A 23,869-nucleotide genomic window follows, 5' to 3' on the forward strand; every position below is an offset into this window, starting at 1 on the left:
TGAAAAGCAAAAACATAGACTTTGTCAAGGGATGTCATTGTAAAGTCCAGCAAAGAATATTCATGTGGAAATAAAGGTAAGGACAAGGATCCAGTTGTTGGTGAGGTTGACCAGCACATATTCAAGGTCAAGGTCATCGTCCTAGGGGCAGCCTAGGACTCTTAATTTTGTGATATTCTTGTATTTAATCTACATTGTTCCTAATTTTTTATCCTCTGAGAATATTATCTCCTAACTCTGGGTCATTTAACTATGAAACTATTTTCCACAATATACAGTACACTATCGATATATTGATATCTCCCCCCTCCCGTTGAAGAGAGACCATCAGTAATTCATCAAAAGATTTTTGTGTTGCTTCCTTCCTGGGACGTATCTATCAAGCCGTCCATGTAAAACTTCCATACCTATACAGTATATATTGAAAATATTGCACCCTGTTTAACCCAAACCAGGAGAACTAGTCTTCTCTGGATAGCCATCTATGTTCTTGTAAGTGAAGTACTGTAAGTCTTTAACAGTCAAGATCCCTTTGTTCCTGCATCCAGCTTAAATAGTTTTTACGGCAAAAGAGTTTATTTCCCTGAGTTTGTTTCCTAAAAGTTTTTTTTCTCAAAAATTCTTCAGCCATTTGCTAGCTTACATAACCAGAAGCTTCTCTATAAACCATCCATTTTTTATCTTTTTACGGTCCAAAAACTGGTTAAAAACATATATCAGTTTAATATAGCAAGTACAAAAACATAAAATACTACAGTTACTGAGACATTTCATGTGTAGGTAAAGGTGCAACTTATTCTCATTTTTCAGGATTCAATCAAAGACTGAGGTCTGATGTTTTCTATCTACAGTATCTATGTAAACGATAAAATCTGAACAGTAAATGGAACCCCAGGGGGGATTAACCCAGTAAACTAGAAACAGCCTCTTGTGAAACATGTAAGTTTCTTTCCACATATCTACTTGTTTTTAGAGTGCTTAAAGTGAAGCTCAGCACACCCCCTTCATTGTGATGGACATATCTACTTTCATATATGTTCGACTTTCCTGTAGATTTGCATATGTGGTATGCTGTATGACCTGTGCCATTGCGTGCAGCACATTTTGGAGTATCCCAAGGTTCTAAGTATGTGCCAGAATCCAGAGTGCATAACGTGTGCGCAAGACTTCAAAAAAGCCGGACAATTTGAAAGTAGAGACGTCAATCACAATGAAGGGCGAGTGCTGAGATTGACCTTATCACTCAGCTCTACTACCCCCCTAACTTTATGATGCTCCTTACTACAGGGATAAAAAGTTCATATAAGGAAACTGGATTACTTTCTGTACAAGGTACTGTTCTTCATTTTAAAGGGAGCCTCTCCCCTCTTTTAAAACACCTCTTTTGTGTGCTGAATTTGCCAACATACAAATTTGTATTGAGTATGAAAAAATAGAACCTCGGTGCACCTGGGGAGTTGTTCTAGCACTTAATAGGGGGCAGCTCTGAGATCATGAGGTTGCTAGTAGTGTAGATTTGTACCGTGTTAGCCATGGAGAGCAGAAGAAGAGTGAAGAAATCAGGCGATACCTTTTTGAGGATAACTGAGTATATTTGATGGTGAGCTTTCGAGAATACTAGTTCTCTTCGTCAGACATGATGTTATGCATGAAACAGAAAATTCAGCATTTTATACACACTAAACAGTGATTATCAAAGGATATTAAAAAAAACCTCTAAAAACAACAGATTGATAAAAACAACATGATGGCAATAAAAACATTAAAAAGCTATGAGGCGAGACACATGAGCCCTGGCTCTTATCTGCTTGTGGCCTCCAGGTCAGAGGTAGGAGGTCATGAAGCTGGTATGAATATTAACACCACTTTGTAAGGTGTTGAATCTCCTCATTAATTTATACTCCCATTCTTTCCTTTCCCTCTGTGTCTTAAAATGTCCCATTAAAACAGTAATCTGCAAATCTTCCATAGTGTGGTCCTCTCTGGAGAAATGTGCAGCCACTGGCAGATCTTTCCTTTCATTTTTAATATCAGCTCTGTGCGAGTTAATATGTTGATGGAGTCTCTGACCTGTTTCTCCAACATAAAGGCCTGTGGTTGGACACTGCTGACACATGATAAGGTAGACCACATTAGAGGACCTGCAGGAAAAGGTCCCCTTGATCTGATGTACCTGCTGTGATTGGGGTACAGGTACCTGGTCACTCGTGCAAATGTGCTGGCATGTTTTACACCTGCTTTGCAGGCAGGGTGAGGTACCATTTTCTGATGGGGGTCTCAGGGCACTCCGGACAACCAGTTGTTTCAGGTTTGGTGGTTGCCGGAAGGACAGGAGAGGAGGGACTGGAAATATTTCTTTTAATCTTGTGTCTTTATGTAGAATCGGTTGGAGTTCCTTGGCAATGTGACGTAGGATCTCCAGTTGTGGGCTGTAAGTAACTACTTGGGGCACTCTGGCCTCCTGTTGGGTTTCCTTATATTTGAGTAAATCATCTCTGTTGATGGCTGCTGCTTTACCTATTTGGTTATCAGTCACTTTTGGTCTGTAGCCCAACTGGAGAAATTCAGACCTGAGCTCCAGGAGGTGTTTTTCCAGATCTTTCTTGTCTGAACATATACGGTTGTAGCGTATGGCCTGGCTGTATATGATGGATTATCTGATATGTTTGGGGTGGAAGCTGTTATTTCTCAGGTAGGCCGTTCTGTCTGTAGGTTTATGGAATATTGTTGTGGTTAAGTGGCTGTCTTTAATCTGTATGGTGGTATCGAGAAAGTGTATCTCCTTGTCTGAATAGCTTAGTTTCAGATTGATGGTGGGGTGAAAGTTGTTGTAGCCCTCATGGAATTGAATTAGGGCCTCCTCACCTGCAATCCAGAATATCATCAATATAACGGAGATAGATCATGGGTTTTGTGGTGCATGTGGATAAGTAAGCACCTTCCAGTTCAGCCATAAAAAGATTGGCATACTGTGGTGCACACCTTGGACCCATCGATGTTCCCATACACTGTAGGTACAGATCCTCTCCAAATGAAAAATAGTTGTGGGTGAGCACAAATTGTATGAGATCTGAGACCAGTTCTGTTGGTAAGTTGTGCTTCTCCATGTGTGCCCGGCATGCTGCTATTCCATCTTTATGGGGGATGTTAGTGTATAGAGATTCCACATCCATGGTGGCCAGAATTGTACCATCAGGAAGTGGGCCTACAGTCTTGAGTTTATTTAAAAGGTCAGTAGTGTCCTGGATGTAGCTAGGAGTATTTCTGACCAGGGGTTTAAGGAGATTTTCCACCCAACCTGAGATACCGTCAGGGTGCCAATGCCAGAAATAATAGGCCTTCCTGGATTGCCATCTTTGTGTATCTTGGGGAGCATATAGAAACAGCCTGGCCTGGGATCCTCTGGGATAAGAAGGTTGACCTTGTGTTGCATCTCAGTTGAAAACTTCTTGGTCATATCAATAAGTTGCTTCTTGTAGGCCTCGGTTGGATCACTCTCAAGTTTACTATAATGAATGGGGTTGGACAGCTGTCTGTTTGCTTCCTTGATATAGTCAGACAGCTGTCCAACCCCATTCATTATAGTAAACTTGAGAGTGATGTTTAGTGTGTATAAAATGCTGTGAATTTTCTGTTTCATGCATAACATCATGTCTGACGAAGAGAACTAGTATTCTCGAAAGCTCACCATCAAATATAATCAGTTAGCCTCAAAAAGGTATCGCCTGATTTCTTCACTCTTCTTCTTATCATGAGGTTGCACAGGCGAAAGAGGGGAACTTTTTCTGAGGCGCCAGGGGTGCTCTGGGAGCTATAGGAACACCCCTGGAGCACCAAGGTGCCAAAAGGCTAAATATATGCTCGATATGATATGTACAGTGCGAGCCTCTGGGGCAGTTTCATATGAGTAGGGGAAGGTGGTAGTTGTGCTATCTGTTTGTTGGTTGATGGCCCAAAACCACTCCATATGTAGCAGCTCAATAGTATCACCTCATAATTTAGGAATCCCATCATTATTATCCTTTGAAGTAGATGTGAAGCTGACATGCACTACACATGGTCACTGGAGAATTCGGAATGCATCCGGTATAAAGGGTCCACTGCACATGTGGAAAGCACAAGCCAGAGATTTCCAGGTGTGATACATGGCTATTTCTGTGCTTTGAGGTTCAATTCCAAATATAGACCCCTTTGTTCCTCCGAAGTTTTCAGCTGAAACAATGTAGACTCTTTATTTAATGAGAAACACATGTCCTGAGGTTTTAGGCAATACTAATAAAATGGACACAGCAGGGAATGTTCACATGCCAACATTTTAATAACAGCTTTCTAGGCAAAAAGACTGAAGCTGAGCACTGCTCACCATTTTCAGCCAAATGAATAAACTCACTATAAGAAAGTTGCTCTCTGGAGTTTCACAAAACTTAAAGGACATCTACCACCAGGATGAAAGAGTGTATGCAAATGAGCCTGAGGGGCTCCAGGCTCCATTAACAAGTATGGAGCCTGGAGCCCCTCAGGCTCATTTGCATACAGTCCTTCATCCTGGTGGTAGATGCCCTTTAAAGTGATAGAAATACTTGGTGCATGATTATTTATTTATTATTTATCTTAAAATTATCTATATTTAGACTCATGCGACAAAATTTCTTCTTGACTTAACTGGTTATTTGTATGAGCCTGTTGAATTAAACCATATGTGAGTGTAAGATTTGACCATAAATGTACATATACGTATATGAAAAGTCTCTATGTCCAAAGCTTTAGATGATGTTGATATGTTCTATGGCTAAAGTGACATAAATTACATCTACATTACACAATCCATTTAATATTATTATATTCTGTTATACATCATTGCAAGAACCAGTCCAAAAATATGAATGGAGTAGCAGGGACAGCATTGTTACAGTGGTCTTAGTACGGGTGGGGGGAGAAAAATTTACAAAGTGCTTGTTGATTTATTATAACATGATAATAAGGTAATTAAAAAAGGCCTTTGGGGGGGGGGGTTGTCGCCAGAACCCTTTCATGTTGTAGCTTCTCAGGCTGTTACACTGAGCACTGAGCACTGAGGGAGCAAGGTAAGCAGTGTAAAAGTCTGTGAAGCTACAGCACAGAGGCATAATTTTAATACGTAGATTTTAGAAGGAAAGAGGCCATAGATGATGACACATACAAGAAGATAACCAAAGTCACACTGCCTAGATAAGTGTGCCTAATTTATCATGTTTGATTTTGATGATAGACTTCCTTCAAGAAACTTTGTAATATTTGTTGTTAGGGGAAAAAAGCCTCTTTACTCAGTCATGAGGTTTTTTCCACCTTTTCCTACTAACTGTTCACTCTATCTGGAATCTCTACGTAATTTGCCTTGGCTTTATAAACAGAAAGCTGTATATAAAAATCAATTTTTTTTACTACAACGTCAAGAGTGGAAATCTATAATTCCGCAAGCAGGAGATTCTCCTGTTTAATATGATACCAGAATTGTGTTTCTAGGTGCCAGGGTTCAGGAGATATGGCCGTTTGAAGTTGGTCACTGCCATGACGTTTATAAACATCCTTTCTGCATGGAGCATGTGCAAATAGGATTTATATAGCTTTATGGCAGTAGTAAAAGGGATAAATATTAATTTAATGGGTACAGTGGGTTCGGAGTAGGGTGAATCCATCTCAAATGTCCCCCCCCCCTCAACAGAAAATATAGAAAAGGAGTGGTGTAAATGGAAAAAACCTTTAGTGCATTGCAGTAGTTTTTGATCATTATTTTACAGTAACAAAAATAATACTTCAATGATACTAAACCACAGCAGGAATCTGGTTACTCTTTTATAACTTTTTCACTTGATCTCTACTATGGTTCTTTTACATAAATACCTATTTTCTGACCAATATGTGCATGTGTGGGCCAGAGAAATATTTGTGGAGCTGTTAGCACTTTTTGTGCTGCTAGCGTGAAATACCCAAATGCATAATATTACCAGTAGCACAATGCCTGTACAGTCCTGACATTGTAACCGTTGTGCCTGGGAATGTTATCACCATTGTTCTAGGGCTCAGCCTATGTATGTTGATAATAGCTGCTTGTAGACATTAGACAACACAGGGAACAAGGAACCATTCATATCGGTTACAATGTTGCCCTAACATGATTGTGAAGCACAATGAACTCATGTAAATATGTAAGTGATATCATTTGCTACAAGTCTCATTCTTAGTATTTAGGAAGGAAAACATTATGTTGGCGCCAGAAGGCACGTGCACCCATCTTTCCAGGAGACTAGAGGTGGAGTGATTGGTAGAAATCATCCGAATGCTGACTATCTGTGTTTGTGCTTAAGCTTTACATATGATAAGAATGAATGGTCATTTCCATTATTGCTATCAATGGGCGTTGCATGCGAAAGGACGCTATGAAAGCATAATTTGCATTTATTTTTTTGCTTTGAAATGAATGCCAGGCATATCTTGCTGCCCATGCATGCAAATACAGTAAAACAATCCTGTGTCAGTGAGTAACAACATGGTGCAATGTTTAGAGGGTATAGGTTTTTATCCTACCATATAACATTATTCTGGCTCATTAAAGCAATAAAGCAATGTTGAAATAAAGCATGTTAAATACTCTATTAATGGAGCTTTTTTTTATTTGGACATGGTACACATATACCTTTCACATTTTATTCAATTAAATACATTTGCTGAGTACAAGTTTGACTTTGTAAAATATGACTCCTTTTGAAATAACCACCGATACAAATAATAGGGGGCATGGACACAATGTACTCCTACCAAATCAAATAGTTTGTTTCCAAAATCAAATAACACCAGAAAAAAAGAGGAAAAAAAACAAGTGCAATACTTGTTTGTGGGCAAGTGCCTTGGCTGGTTCTAAGGACTAGACCTTCTATACCTCTATACAGGTCACTGTGATCTATTTGTTACATATATTTACCTATTTTGACCATTGGTGGATCCTTTCTGTGTATGTGTGGTTTGACAAAGACCCCGTTTTGTTAATTTAATAAGAAGATACTTTGGCCTGGCAGTGATGGTTCCAGTGCAGGAGAAGGACTAAAAGATAAAAGTTCTCCTGACACCTTACAAAGCTGAGATGAAGCACCTGTCTGGGCACAGGGCAACCAGTTTTAAGACCTTGTAAAAGTAAGTTGCTACTTTGGTGCCTGGTTACACATTTTATGCACATTTTGAGTTCAGCAATATACCAGCCTTGCACTTCATACATTTATATGACATAGTTAGTGGCTGCTATTTTACTAGGGGACATTGCAATAATTCATTGAGGCATGGTAATAGTAAATCTAGCATTTCCCCATACATTCTGTGAAGGCTTTTCAACTGTAGATCCTCTGCATGTTTAAACTTTTTGGTTGGACTTTTATCTTTATCAATTTTGTGTCAAATTTAACTGTTGGTATTTTTTTCTTGTATTAAATATATCAGTAAATAAAAAGTGTGTAATCTTTTTAAAATGAAATGGTGTAGAGCGCTTTAACTTATAGGATTTAATGAGATATGTAGGTAGTTATCCTTTTGAGATAGATTATTATTTATTTTGGTTTGACAAAGAAATTGTGTTTGTCTGAAAAACAAGACAGAGCTTACACAATCCCTATACTAGAGAGGAAGAAATGAGTAATTAGTAGACTATGGGGCACATTTACTTACCCGATCTGAGGAGTTCACAGAAAGTGCTTTGTTTGATGATAATGCATTGTGCCGCGATTCACTAAGATTGTGCACCCGATATCCTGCATGTGTCTCTTCCCCATTCAGGTCCACCTACTTCTTCCTGGTGCATGTAAGTGCTTGATCTTGCAACACAATTTGAAACTTAAATCCCGCGCTCAGTCTGAATCCCTCGGATCGTCCAAAATCCAATCGCGTGCGACACAATCCCAGCACAAACCCCTGTTAAATACCTGTCAAAGCTGCGCAAACCCCGAAAACAGCAAACAAACCAACGAAAGTGCGATTTATGACCCTGAGTAAATAAGCCCCTATGTGCAGTTGCTAGTTCCTGATTAGCCAAAAATTGAAATCCAACTAGTAGTCTGGACCCTGGTATGTTACAAGAGAAGTTAAATAAATGTTATAGGTATGAAAAATGTATGTGGGAACAAGGGCTGTTAAGCAAAAATGGGCGAGATGGTTGATCTTGCAAACATAGTTCAAACCCCAAGGTGTATAAACCTATGCTGCTTGCTTAAGATATAAGACACACAACCTCTTCATCCATGATAAAGCGAGCTTTGCTGAATGGGATATCCCTCACCTCCCAAAAAAACATAAAAATAAATATGTGTATGCAAATTTATGCATACATGGACATAAATACAAAATATAAATATAGACATATAACAGAATAAACAAAGGGTGTGCCAGGGTTTGACAGAGGGATATGTTTGGGGGAGACTTTCTCCATATAATCATTGTTATTGATCTTCTTGTTTTGTTGCTATTTTTCATTGTTGCTTTTCTTTTGTATATACTAATGTATTGGATGTTACTGTACATGTTTTGATTTAAAATAAAATATATGCCATGTCAAAAAAAGACACAGCCATAGTGTAAGATGAGAAAGACAATAGTCAACACACCGTAAAAACTAAGCTCTAGCTTTATCTTACCCATAGTCTATAAAAGTACAGTAAGATACAATAGGAAAATATCATCTTACGCATTTCAGATCAGTTTGGTCCTTAATCATAGATGACATTTGCCCATATATCACTTAGGAATTATATAATGGTGAAATTGTTCCCTTGTTACTGTAGCAAATGACAATGCCAGTGTATTCAGTTGACATAAAAATTCTGATTGAATTATTTGTAGCTAATTGATTGATTTGATTTCTCTTTATTTTGTGCATTAGGTCAAATGTATTGTCAATGTAAAACAATGATTAGGCTACAACTATTTCTATAGTATCTGGTTGTTTACAGCCAGGTCTGACATACTACGAAATCAGTGAGCATAGATATTTTGCAATCTCCATAGATCCAGCACTGTAGCTAGAACTTAAAGGACTTAAGTACATTCCAGCAAATTAGTGATATTGTTTCTGCATAGAAAAGTTATACAAATTCCCAGTATACTTGCTGTATCAATTCTTCACGGTTTTATAGATCTCTGCTTGCTGTCATGCAACGGAAACATTATTCTTTACTTCCTGTAGATAAACACGGGTCCATGGTCATGTGATCTCACACAGATGCACGGCTCGTTATAAAACATATATCTGATTACTCTATGTGAGATAATGAGAAGTGCACCTGTGTAAGTAACATCACATGACCGTGGGCATATGTTTATCTACAGGAAGTAAAGAATACAGCTTCCTGAAGAATTGATTTAGAAATTATATTGAAAAAGTATATTGGAAAATAATATCAATTATTTTCTGGAATGTTCTTAAAGTGAACAACCCCTTTAATGCATTCATTGTTTTTAGGATTATGTTGATGTTTTTTGTAATACATTTTTCCGAAAGATTAAAGTACAAGAGGCTAACAGGTTAAGGAATAAGTCTATGCTTCCTTCCTCTGCCACTTGCAGTCAATGGATGACGTCAGTCCTCCATCTCAGGAAAGAACACTGTGTTCTTAAGAATTTTTCCCACATTCCTTTCATATCTCCACATATCTGTGAGACTGGGGTCCGGCACTGCACAAAGGAAAACAAGAGGTACCAGTATGCTCCGTCTGAACTGAATGAAACCAGCTGAATCAAACCCCGGAAAGAAATTATTATTCTTTTGCTTGGAAGAAATCATAAATGCTAAATATTTCAGTAACCTGTAGTTTGAGCGACATTTTTAGCCTGACTTTTACGTAATATTACATAAACCATTAATTCCTTTATGTGCATTTAACCTCAGGATATCAGTCATTATTATGTCATAATATAAAAAGTATTAAAGTATTTTAAAATGACAGCAAATATTCTCAGATTTTCCATTACAACTAAAACTAAAACTTCAGTTTGAATCATAAAATATGGAAAACTTAAAACAAAACTAAAAGAAAAATCTTTTTTTGTAGGTGCTAATAAGGTATGTCTATATAATAGGTGGTTCTCTAGAGCAGTGGTGGCAAACCTATGGCACTCAGTGCTCTCAGAGCCCTCTCTCTGGGAACCCAGGGCATTACCAAAGAGGACTCAAGGTATCTACTTCCATTCCCAGGAAGCCCTTCTCACGCTCAATGCTATTTTGAAGCAACAGCGCTGCTTGGGACTACAGTAAGAGTGGGAAAGTGTGGAATTATCTGAATTATCATTGTAGCTCCTTCTCAAGGCACAAAAATTCTTCGTGTTCAGGGGACCTTAAATTTGTCCTCCTTTTATCTACTGTATTGTATATTGATGTCCTCAGGATGCTGATATAATTGAAAGCTACTACAGAGCAGGGAAAATAAGTTGATTAAATGACCATGTTGGCATGTTACCATTAACCACAGCACGGACATGTATAAGGTTGTTGCCCCAGTCACAACAAACACTCATTGCTGTGGGGCTTTTTATGAAAGGTCACACATCCATACCTGCTCTTGCCAGGTGTAGAAAATAGTATAGAGCTGTTTGCAACTTTATGCTGACTTTTTTGCAACTGTTGTATAGAAAGTTGCAAATTAACAAAATTCCTCAATTATATTAAAAAGTTAAAACTACAGCAGACAAAAAGAAAAAGCCATGAGTACATAGCCTAACTTAACATCCATGTACCCCTTTGTCCTGTACTGCTGTTTGAGATTTATTTTTTGTCTCATTTTTTCTCAGTTGAGACATTCAAGTGAGACAAATAAGTCTCAAAAAGTAGAACAAAGTGGTGATAACCCCCTCCCTCCAATTTGTAATATGGATGTGAGCAACCTGCACCTAATAAAAAGGGCTTATCATAACCATTACCTAACACTGCCTTAGGCTTTAATATTCGCCTAAAAGTAAAACTTGATGCTTTTATGGACTGTACTTTGAAGATTCAATAGACACATATGTTCTAATAGCATAGGATGCTGACCATTCATACAGTAGTGGATTATAATATAGGGTATATAGTTTGGGTTGTAGCTCGGGGCCCAAGCCTTCTAGAGGGCTCTTGGCAACCTAAACCACCAAATTTTATACTGATAAGGACCCTTTCCCATGAAATCATCACACAACTTTTACTGCTCTCAATACACATGTTCTTAAGAACCATTTCAGGACCTTTGATACTCCTCCTTTAAAGGCCCCAAAACCGCAGTGAGGAAACACGCAGAAGAGATGAATCCTCCATTCCTCAAGAATCTATTCTAGTACCATATGTAGAAAGTGAATTCCAGACTTTTAGGGGGCAATAATATTATAGGGGCTATTATAATACAGTCCAAGGTCCATGGCAGTCTTACTCTACCCCTGTTTCCAGTAAAATATTAAAAAGAAAATATATACTAAAGCGTCTTCCAGATTTTGTGACAATCTACTCTTCAAGAGACTGTACCAAGTAAATATGCAATCAGCAATCCACAGTATGATTGGTTGATGATTGCTGGGGGTCTAACCTTTAGGGCCGGATAATCTAGGTAGCGGTCCCATTTAACATTCTTTTGGAGACACATCTTGATAAGGAATCTGTGGCCCTGGTAGAAAGGAGGTGGGCCAGTCAGGTATATAATTCTGTTTTCTCATCATTTTCTAGAGGAGTCTCTATATTGATCCATAGATCCGTAGGCTTTCAAGTTTTAGATGTAAGACGCGATCCAGAGGGAAGATATGTATTCTTGTTAGGTATTTTAGATGGCATTAAATGTGTTGTTGCAGGAGTCTATATACCTCCCCCCTTTAGATATGAGGTCCTGATAAGTCTACTGTGGTTCATGGAAAAGGTGGGTGATTGCCCGGTTTTTATCCTTGGAGATTTCAATGCTGTGATGTCGGATAGGACAGACCGTAGAGGGAGAAAAAACCAGCGAAGTATAGAAAAGGGAGATACCCCCTTTGCCAGGTTTTGCCAGGAAGTGGGCTGGAGAGATGTGTGGAGATTTTTAAAGGGGGACCAACAGATATTTTCATGCTACAATCGCTCCCATAATACCTTTTCCCGGATTGATTTAGCGTTGGCTAATGACTTGGCCATAGATTTTGTGGGGAAAGTTCGATATGATAATCGGTCTATCTCTGACCATTCCCCGTTGGTGCTTGAGCTGTCCGGATCGATGAAATCTCCCTGTAAGTTTTGGAAGCTCAATGCGCATTGGCTAGTGTTACTTCCAGATGAGGATAAAATTAAGGAAGAGCTATGCAGATTTATTGGATCGAATAGATCTGGGGGTAATCTTGGTCTAATGTGGGATGCCTTGAAATCATTTCTTAGAGGGTGTGAGACACTGAAGGGGTTAACTGTGGATGGGCGGTATGTTTCCCCTAGGTTTTGCTTCTATGCAAGGCCTTAGTGCTGAGGTGGGTTTGTCCAGCACCTTGGACACAGGTGATGGGAACAGCCTAATTAGCCTGGATAAAATGACTCAGCAGAGTTGAGTGGGTTGTCTCTCTGTGGAAGGAGGCTGAGGGGACACAGCTCTGACCTGTGGGTCTGGAGCAGCCACATGATCTTTTGTTTAGTGTGAGCTAGTGGACTATTGTGTATAGTTAGCACCCTGACGGGTAGGTTTTCTTTTGTTTATTCAAATACCTGAATGTAAAGGCTGGTTTTATTTTGCTGCAATAAACGCAGGCGAGACCTGTTTGGACTGTACCCTGGTGTCCCTGTCTTGAACTGCATCCCAGCACCCCGCTACCACGGTCTCTACTGGGCCAAATCTCCACATATGGTGCTTCGGATTGCGGGCAGTTCAAAAAGACATACACCTGGAAGGCTTGATACATCCTGCAACATTGCATGGCCTGGCTGAAAGCATCAGGCAAATTGCAGGATACAGCCAAGATGGAGGACTTTATTAAATACCTGCAAGAGGAGGCCAGAGCTAATCGGCAGCAGCAGCAGCAGGAAGAGTCCCAGGCTAATCGGCAGCTGCAGCAAGCCATGCTCCAGCAGCAGGAGGAGAGGTCCCGTCAGCAGCAAGCCATGTTCCAGCTGCAGGAGGAGAGGTCCCGCCAGCAGCAGGAAGAATCCCGAGCCATGTTCCAGCTGATGATGGAGAAGTTTTCTGGCATGATGGCAGCACCGCAAGCGACGACTACTGAGGGGTCCCATACTGGTCTGCAAGGGTACCCGGTTGTCCAGCATTCCGCACGGGCTGCAGTACAAAAGGCCTTACAAAAAATGGCGACGACCGACGACGTGGAGGCGTATCTCACTGTGTTCGAGCGAGTAGCTGAGCGAGAGGAGTTACCGGCTGAGCAGTGGGCAGATGTCCTGGCACCGTTCCTGACCGGCGAGTCGCAGAAGGCTTACTACGACCTGAGTGAAACGGAGGCCCGTAAGTACCCCCAGCTAAAGGCGGAGATTCTGGCTCGTCTTGGGGTCACCGTTCAAGTTCGCTCCAGCCGGGTCCACCAGTGGGCTTACTCAGAAAAATTACCCCCACGCTCCCAAATGCATGACCTGATCCATCTTGTCCGGAAGTGGCTACAACCAGAGGACTGCACCCCAGCACAGATGGTAGAGAGAGTGGTCCTCGACAAGTTCACCCGTTCTCTGCCCTCTCGGCTCCAGCGGTGGGTTGGACAGGCCGGTCCCACAAAAGCTGAGGAGCTTGTGTCCCTTGTAGAGAGGTATCGGGCTACAGAGGACCTTCTACTTACCTCTCCCACACGAAGCAGTGCCAGTGACAGGGTCACCAAACCAGCTGGTAAGACTGCTACTGCGGAAAAGGGGAGACATGTCAGGTTGGGAGGGGGTTCATTGGGGGGCGTGGATACCCAGAAACCCAGTGAGGCTCGTGACAGAGGCCGTATCCAGTGCTGGCGGTGCCATGAAATGGGCCATATTGCTGCCAACTGTCCACTGTCAGTGGAGCCAATGGACTGCAACCAGACCCGGCGAGTGTCACTGTTTGCCCGGCCAGTTCTGGCGGCAGAATCAGTCACGGGTGCAGAACCCCAAGTATGCATGGTCACAATCGGTGGTCACACAGTGGAAGCCTTGCTAGACTCAGGGAGTCTGGTCACCCTGGTGCGGGGAACTTTGGTTGATCCTGGACTATACAGTGGGCGGAGAGTGGGAGTGTTGTGTATACATGGGGACACTCGCGAATATCCCACTGCTGTCATCAACCTACATACCCCTTGTGGTACTGTTACCCATGAAGTGGGGGTGGTGGGGACCCTTTTTCATGAGGCTATTATCGGCAGAGACTTACCGGTGTTTTGGGACCTCTGGAGACGAAGACCCACCTCAGGTGCTGTTGCAGATAATGGACATCAGGTATGTCCGGCCTTGGCCCCTGAACCCTTTGAGGCCGATGTACACACACCAGCAGTAGGGGTGACCCCATGTGATGAATTCTCTCCCCTAGAGGTCCTAGCTGGTGAGGTCGAGGGCCACGAGGAGGTGGCCGACATGCTGGACCTTGAGATTTCCCGTGACAATTTTGGGGCTGCACAGCTACAGGACCCTACCTTGGTTAAAGCACGGGAGAATGTCAAGGTGATAAATGGGGTACTCCAAATACCAGGGGCTGATAAAATATACCCCCGAATGGTGATTATTGGGGAACTGTTGTACAGGGTCGACCAGATACGGGGTGAGGAGGTTGAGCAACTTGTAGTACCCCAATCTCACCGTAGGCTGGTGCTAGAGTTGGCACACAAACATGTGCTGGGAGGGCACTTGGGTGCTGAGAAGACCCGAGAGAGGATCCTGCAGCGATTTTTCTGGCCCGGGGTATGGGAGGAGGTAAACCGGTATTGTAGCTCCTGCCCTGAGTGTCAACTTACTGCCCCGGTCTCCCACTTCAGGAGTCCTTTGGTCCCGCTACCGATCATTGAAGTGCCCTTTGAACGGATTGCAATGGATCTGGTTGGCCCCATAGTCAAATCCTCCAGGGGGCACCAATACATCCTAGTTATCCTGGACTACGCTACGCGGTATCCCGAGGCGATTCCATTAAGGAACACCTCCTCCAAAAATATTGCTAGGGAGCTGTTCCAGGTGTTCTCACGCACAGGCCTCCCCAAGGAAATCTTGACTGACCAGGGTACCCCATTCATGTCTAGGGTAATGAAGGAGATGTGCAAGTTACTACAGGTAAAACAGCTCCGCACCTCTGTGTATCATCCTCAGACAGATGGCCTGGTCGAGAGGTTTAATAAGACCTTGAAGGGGATGCTTAAGAGGGTGGTCAGCAAAGATGGGAAGGACTGGGATTGTTTGTTGCCCTATTTGATGTTTGCCATACGTGAAGTTCCCCAGTCCTCCACGGGTTTCTCACCCTTTGAGCTGTTATATGGCCGTTCCCCACGTGGGCTTTTGGATGTAGCCAAGGAGACCTGGGAGCAGGAGAGTACCCCCCACCGTAGTGTGATAGAACACGTCTCCCTTATGCAGGACCGCATAGCGGCGGTAATGCCCCTTGTAAAGGAACACATGACAAGGGCACAAGAGGCCCAGTCTAGGGTCTACAATAGGTCAGCCAGACTCAGGACCTTTAACCCAGGCGACAGAGTGCTAGTTCTGGTGCCCACCGTGGAGAGCAAGTTCTTGGCCAAATGGCAAGGGCCATATGAGGTCATGGAGAGAGTGGGGAAGGTAACCTACAGGGTATCTCAGCCGGGGAGGAGGAAACCCGAACAGATATACCACGTGAACCTCCTAAAGCCATGGAGGGAAACAGAGTCCCTGATGGCCATGGGAGTAGAGAAGGCATCTGTCTCCAAGAAGGGGACACCGGAGGTAGGTGTACCCGATGCCAAGGTGCCTGAAGTACGGATCTCGGAGTCCCTCTCCAGGGCCCAGATTCAGGAAGCGAAGGAGTTTGTGCTCCGAAATATGGACGTGTTCTCTAAGTTACCGGGACGTACTTCAGTCATCAAGCATGACATCATAACCGAACCCCACATCCGGGTACACCAAAAACCTTACCGGGTCCCTGAAGCGCGCCGGCTTGCCATATCCGAAGAAGTCAGGCAGATGTTAGACCTGGGGGTTATCGAGGAGTCTAAAAGTGACTGGTCGAGTCCTATTGTGTTGATTCCCAAACCTGATGGTTCCCTACGGTTCTGCAATGATTTTAGGAAGTTGAACGAGGTGTCCAAATTTGATTCCTATCCCATGCCCAGGGTTGACGAGTTGATAGAACGACTTGGACAGGCTAGGTTCTTCTCCACCCTTGACCTGACGAAAGGGTATTGGCAGGTACCCCTGACTGACAGGGCTAAAGAGAAGACCGCTTTTGTTACCCCTGATGGGCTTTTTCAGTACGTGGTACTCCCCTTTGGGCTACATGGGGCTCCCGCCACATTCCAGAGGTTAATGGATCTCGTGCTAAAACCTCACCGGAGTTATGCCTCGGCCTACTTAGATGACATTATAGTCTATAGTAACGACTGGGAGAGTCATCTAGCCAAAGTACAAGCAGTGGTAGACTCCCTGAGGGCAGCAGGGCTGACAGCGAACCCCCAAAAGTGTGCACTGGGTCTGGAAGAGGCCCGTTACCTGGGGTACCGTATTGGGCGAGGGGTCATCAAACCCCAAGTAAATAAAGTAGAGGCGATCCAGCAGTGGCCACGACCTTTGAGCAAGAAGCAAGTGAGGGCTTTTCTGGGCATAGTGGGCTATTATCGCCGATTTATCCCCGATTTTGCGACAATAGCGGCACCTCTGACTGACCTGACTAAGGGTAGCAGGGCGGTGATGGTAAAGTGGAGTGAAGAGGCTGAGGGGGCGTTTCAGCGACTTAAGACGGTTTTGTGTGAGGGACCGATACTGATCACCCCTAACTTCACCAAGACCTTTATTGTGCAGACTGACGCTTCTGACGTGGGCTTGGGGGCTGTCCTGTCCCAAGTAGTGGAGGGTGAGGAACATCCTGTAACATTCCTGAGCCGCAAGCTCACACCTCCTGAAAAGAACTATAGTATAGTTGAGAGGGAGTGCTTGGCGATCAAATGGGCTCTGGAATCCCTGAGGTATTATTTGGTAGGGCGGCAGTTTACACTGGTGACCGATCACTCTCCCCTAACCTGGATGAGTCAGGCCAAGGAGAGGAACGCCAGGGTCACAAGGTGGTTCCTAATGCTCCAGAATTTTAAATTCACGGTGGAACATCGAGCAGGAAAATTGCATGGGAATGCCGATGCCCTGTCCCGTACCCACTGTCTGATGGCCAAAAGTGTTCGTCCCCACAGGGTCAAACAGAGGGGGAGGGTATGTGAGACACTGAAGGGGTTAACTGTGGATGGGCGGTATGTTTCCCCTAGGTTTTGCTTCTATGCAAGGCCTTAGTGCTGAGGTGGGTTTGTCCAGCACCTTGGACACAGGTGATGGGAACAGCCTAATTAGCCTGGATAAAATGACTCAGCAGAGTTGAGTGGGTTGTCTCTCTGTGGAAGGAGGCTGAGAGGACACAGCTCTGACCTGTGGGTCTGGAGCAGCCACATGATCTTTTGTTTAGTGTGAGCTAGTGGACTATTGTGTATAGTTAGCACCCTGACGGGTAGGTTTTCTTTTGTTTATTCAAATACCTGAATGTAAAGGCTGGTTTTATTTTGCTGCAATAAACGCAGGCGAGACCTGTTTGGACTGTACCCTGGTGTCCCTGTCTTGAACTGCATCCCAGCACCCCGCTACCACGGTCTCTACTGGGCCAAATCTCCACAAGGGATATTAAATTCAGAAATTATATATCTGCGTAAGCAATGGGCTAGAAAGGAGAGGCTCTTAAATAAGGAGATAAAAGAAAAAGAGAGGGCCTTTTTAGTGAACGGTTCAAGAGAATGCCACGATAGTCTTACTAGGGTACAAGAGGAATATAATAGATTTATGGCAGATAAGGCGACGCAGAAATTATTTTTTTTGGACCAGAGGGCACATTGTGAGAGTGGGGTACCCTCAAAGTGGCTTCTGCAGAAAGTCAAAAAACAGCAAGAAGAAAATAGGATAACAGCGATTAAAAATGATTTTGGGGACATAATTACTAATGCTGAGGAGATTAGAGATACCTTTTTAAAAATTTTTCAAGGTATATATACCTCAGATTTGGAGGTGTCAATGGATGATATAAGAATATTTTTAGATAATATCCAAATTCCTTCTCTTTCGAGGGAAAGAGCAGAGATGATATCGCGTCCGATTACGAGTATAGAGCTTGAGGAGGCCCTTGCTTCTTCTAGACATAATTCTGCCCCCGGTTTAGATGGACTTCCTTTAGAAATTTACAGTAGATTTGGCTCTATTCTTCTTCCTGTTATGGTGGAGATCTGGGAATTTGCGCAAAGGGAGGGAAGGCTGCCTGATTCGTGGTATGAAGCAAGTATAGTGCTGATTCAGAAAAAAAATAAAGACCCACTGGAAGCGGAATCCTATAGACCGATTTCGCTTATTAATGCAGATGCTAAATTGATGGCTAAGTTAATCTCAAATAGATTGAAGGAGTTTGCTCCAGCACTTATACATGAAGATCAATGCGGCTTTCTGACAGGCCGTCAAAGTAAGACCAATATAAGGCGGCTCTTTGCGGGGCTGCAGATGGGCCGGGGGGGGTCTCGCTCCATCCTGTCACTGGACGCTTCTAAGGCCTTTGATAGGGTGGAGTGGGACTTCCTTTGGGAGGTCCTCTATAGATTTGGGTTGGGTGCCCCGTTTGTGGATTGGGTTAGACTCTTTTATAAGTCCCCGAGGGTCTGTATTAGGGTTAATAGTGATTTCTCCCCCTTTTTTACACTGTCTAGAGGTACTAGGCAGGGATGCCCCCTGTCCCCGTTGTTATTTGCGTTTTTTATAGAACCTTTGGCAATAAAACTGAGGGCCGACAGGGAGATAGAGGGGGGAGGTTTAGCTGGGCCTGAGGATAAGATAATGTTATATGCCGATGATGTTCTTCTCTTCCTCAAAGACTCCGAAATATCGGCCCTAAAAGCCCTAAGGGTCATTCAGGAGTATGGCAGGTTTTCAGGATTTGAGATAAACACCCATAAGTCGATCTTGGTCCCTTTAGATGATGACCCTTACCCTAATTATCCGCAGTTTGATCTTAAGGTCTCCTCTTCATGTGAATATCTCGGTTTAAAGATCACGGCCAAGGTTGATGATTATATTACTTTGAATCTCGCTCCACTATTAATAAAAATAAAAAATAAGGTGAACACATGGAATACATTACCATTAAATCGCGCAGAGAGAGTTATACTCATAAAGAGTGTACTGCTTCCTCAAATCTTATATGTACTAACTAATGCTCCTTGCTGGATAGGGAAGAGATGGTTTGGGTTGATACGGGCGATTATAAACAAACTACTCTGGGGGAGAAAAAGGGTCCGTATTAAACAAGAAACTCTATTTCGTAATAAGGAAAGGGGTGGTTTGTCGCTCCCATCCTTCTATCATTATTTTTTGGCAGCCCAGACCCAGTTTATTTTGGAAAATAGACAGTCTAATATTTTTTACGCGATTACCTCGTTGGTGGAGCGCAGATTTGACTCAATGCTGGCTCTACTAGAGTCTGGTCAATTGAAGCGTTTGAACGTTAAGAGATTCCCTCTGGCTCGGTTATTGGAGTATACATGGAGGGATCTTAGGAGCCTATTTGGTATTAAGGGGTGCTTTAAATTTACTCCGCTGTGGGGTAATCTTAATTTCTCAGAGCTAGCCAAAATGGAAGATGTTGGGTTTTGGGAAAGAAAGGGAATTACGTGTTTGGAGCAGTTGTAAGAAGATGGGTCATTACCCTCCTTTCAGGAATGGTGTTTGAGGGACACGTTGGTAGATAGGGACTTTTTTAGATATCGTCAAATTGAGCACGCATATAGGAAAGAATCACAGCACGACAGGTTTAAGATTCAACTAGGGGGTAAATTCATGGATTTATTGGATTTAGATGTATCACGAATTAATTTATCAAGTATTTATGGTTTGCTTAGGAATACTATAGATCAGAAGTTTAGTCATGTAACTCAATTGAAATGGGCAAACCAGGTTGGTTTCATCACTGTGGCACAATGGTGTGATATTTATAAAAATGTGGTAAGATCAACGATCAATTTAAATCACAGATGCACACAATTATACATATTATATAGAATATATTTTTCACCAGATTTAATGTTTAAAATAGGTTTAAGGGATAATTCGAACTGTAGGAGGTGTAACTGCCCCCAAGCCGATATTTTACATGTTTTATGGGACTGTCCGAAGATCAACATCTATTGGGAGGAGATATTTACGAAATTAGAGGATCAGTTCCGATGCTCGTTCCCGCGAGTTGCGACTTTCGGGGTTTTGGGCTTGCTCCCGATTTCGCTAGATGATAGATCAAAAAGGGATCTGGCCCTGAAGACTATTTTCCTCGCCAGATTAGTATTAGTGAAACACTGGCTAGATGAGAAACCCCCGTCTGTGAATGAATGGAGCAATTTAGTTAAGCGTATAAAATCATACGAATGTGCATTTGAGAAACGTTATAGGAAGGGCAACAGACTTGAGGATATTTGGAATCAGTGGAGTTTATAGAGGGATCTCTGTAATCCACTGGGTATCTATTTGTGTCCATGCAGCGTCTCCAGCATCGGCAGAGGGTGGGGGGGAGGGGGGTATTGGAGGGGATTAGATGTAGTGATATTTGCATATTTTCCTTTTTTTTGCGATAAGATATTTATTGTTGGTAGAGGGGAGTTTGTGTATAGGTTGTTATCTACATTATGACATGTAATGTTTTAATGTACTATGGATTCTGTTTCGCAAAAGAAGTTTTGTAATATTATATGGAAAAAATAAAAAATAAAAAAGGAAAAAAAAAAAAAAACATTGTTTTGGTTGTTCCATTAAAATATATTGGGACTACTGAAAAGAGTTAAGTACAATGCTGCTGAGATAGGTGGGGTCCCAATTGTCAGATAACAAAAAATGTATATATACAAGCAGTATAGCTCACTGGGCTCAAAAGTCTTCATAAATATATACTTGCCTGGAAACATCTGGAGCTGGACGTCAGCCCAACCAAAATGGGTATCCAGCACTGGTCGAAGACTCTTATTCATAAAAAGTTAAAGCTTTAGTCCATCATTAAAAAGCCATTGATACAGCAAAGAACAGAAGATACGTTTGGACCCTCTGCTGTACATACAGCTTTTTAATGATGGAACAAAGCTTTAACTTCTTATGGATAAGAGTCCTTGACTAATGCTGGATATCCTCTTTCCTATAATTTTTCCAGTTTCCAGTCTCCACAATTCAGAAAGTTATTAATTTATTAAAGCTATTAATTTAGAAAAAGTAATAACTACTATACTAAGCTAATTAAACCTCCACTGCTACTTAAATAAGGGACTGGGAAAGGAATATGGAGAAAAGGATTTTGATTTCCTAATTAACAATTGGAACTTTTCCTGGGGACAAGAACATGAAGACCTGGATGAAATTTCTGCAAGGTCAATAGGTGTCCATGACTAACATTTGCTGAAAGGACAAAGCACAGCAGGCAACTTTCCGAATGACACTTTTGTTTTATTCAGCAAACAAGAAGGAATGTGTCAAAAAATATGTTCTATTTTAATGCATATTCCTATGCTTACATTTAAAGTATAGCCTCTCTGTTACCTTGAAAAGTAGCTTTGACTTTGACTTTTGTGACTGTCATTTGGAACTGGCATCACAAGCAATCCTTCAGCAATACATCAGAGATTATTTATGAAAATAGCTGAAATTATAAAGAGCACAGCATTGATTTATAATAATTTAACCTTCAGTGACTGAAATAAACAGTGTATCAATGTTCAGATAAATATAAAACAACATAGGATGCCAAATGCTTATGTGATGCAATCAATGATGATAACAGAAACACAGGTTCTTTCCAAGTGGATAAAAAATCATTCTAAATGATCAGAAGACTATAAAAACCATTCATTTGTATGATGATTGAAAATGTTGGCAGTGTACAAAGTGGAATCTATACTGATGTCTAATTAGAAATAGAATGAATACTTAAAGTAACAGAGAACACATAACTGTAGCAGCTGATGTATTGCAACCTTCAATATATTAATAGAATGGTATAAAATGATCATGTACACTAGAGAACAAGGTATAATCACTTCATTTTTTCAAAAATAATATCATCTCCATTCATCAACATTTCATGGATTTTGTAAGTATATCAACATACAACCTTTATTTTGCAAAAAAAAACATGATGATTATAATTAGAGATCAGCAATGACTGTAGCACTAAGGGAGATTATAATTACATTTTCTGAAGGTGACAACAGTCACCCATCAGAAGGCAGAGCACAGGCCTTTGCTTTGAATGACTTCAGCACATCTGTGGCCTCAGGACATCACTAGTCTCTCACACTGCTCTGGTGTGATTTCGGTCCACTCTTCTTCCAGTATCTTCCACAGTTCTGTGACTGGGGTGGGTTTCTTGACCATAACTTTATCACCAAGGGGTTTTCTATTGGTGTTAGTTTTGGACTCTGAGCATTTCATTGTTACCATGTTTTCTGTTTCAAGGAACTGCTTTTTCCATTTTGCTGTCCTACATGAAAATTTTGTGATGAATGCAAGGCAGGAAGCACATGTTTTTGAAGAAGATTTTGATTCACACTTGCATTCACTCTCCTATGTATCTACACAGGAGATCCAACTCCTATTGCAGAAAGCATTTCTGTCAGGTTCGTAGGGGAGAACACTTGGACTTCTGGTCCTTCCTCCGATGCTTCTGGTGACGTTAGCTGCGTTCTCCGACCTCCTGCGCGTCTCCATGCAGACTCCACCTCTTATCCTCTACCAGCGGTCTCTGGGGCAGGCTCCGTGCAGCGGCTGCTAAGACCTTGTGCTGTTTAGGGTTTGTGTTCTAGACTGCTGGGAGTTGTGGCATGGTGTCTGCAGCTCCAATCAGGTTCTGGAGGTCGGGTTCTGGCTGCATAAATTGTAGCTTCACTAGCCACTTCATCGCTTGCTCTCTGCTATAGGTTTTACTTGCTATTTGTTCTGTATTGTTGTGATCTCAGCTAGTTTTTGATGTTGACCCTTTAGCTTCCTGATTTTTCTCTTGACGTACCCTCTCGTTGTCACTCCGGCTAGTTTACTACTCTTTTGTGTTTTATGTTTGTTAGTGTTATTCCCTTAGCTAGTGTATTCCAAGTCCTTAGTAGTCGTCCCAGGGTTTAGCATGGGGGGCTATAGGAAGTGACAGAGGTTGGGGCGAGTTCAGGGCACACCTTCCTCTGTCTTCAGTGTTACCCAACCCTAACAATTTCAACATTGACAACAATTTCAACATTGACTTTATAACACACTTTTGGTTGTCCTTCCCCAGTTTGTCGATGAACAAAATGATCCAAATAAATTAAACTTGCTTTCATCAATATAATAAACTGTGGACTAATTCTCCTCTGTCCTCACAACATGCTCCTCAGCAGGAATCTAGCCTTTTGATTCTTTCTGCTAATGAGAGTTTTGGTCACTGCAGTACACTGTATGATGAGACACATCCTTATCCTGTTCAGTGCTGAACTGGCGAGCAATTCCAAGGACATTCTTTACATTATCCTGTCCTCTTTTGCATTTGTCTTTCAAGGGTGACCAGCCTTCCTTGGGGACGTGAATGAGTTTGTGATGTTGTAAAGATACAATATTCTAGAATTCACAGACTTGGAATGACTCTTGCTATGGCTGATAGGGTCAACCCTTTGGCCTTCATCTGGACAACCTGCTGCCAGAGGGTTTCAGTCACTTTAGAACAGC

This window comes from Engystomops pustulosus, chromosome 4 (genome assembly GCF_040894005.1).
Source record: "Engystomops pustulosus chromosome 4, aEngPut4.maternal, whole genome shotgun sequence".
Taxonomy (NCBI): domain Eukaryota; kingdom Metazoa; phylum Chordata; class Amphibia; order Anura; family Leptodactylidae; genus Engystomops; species Engystomops pustulosus.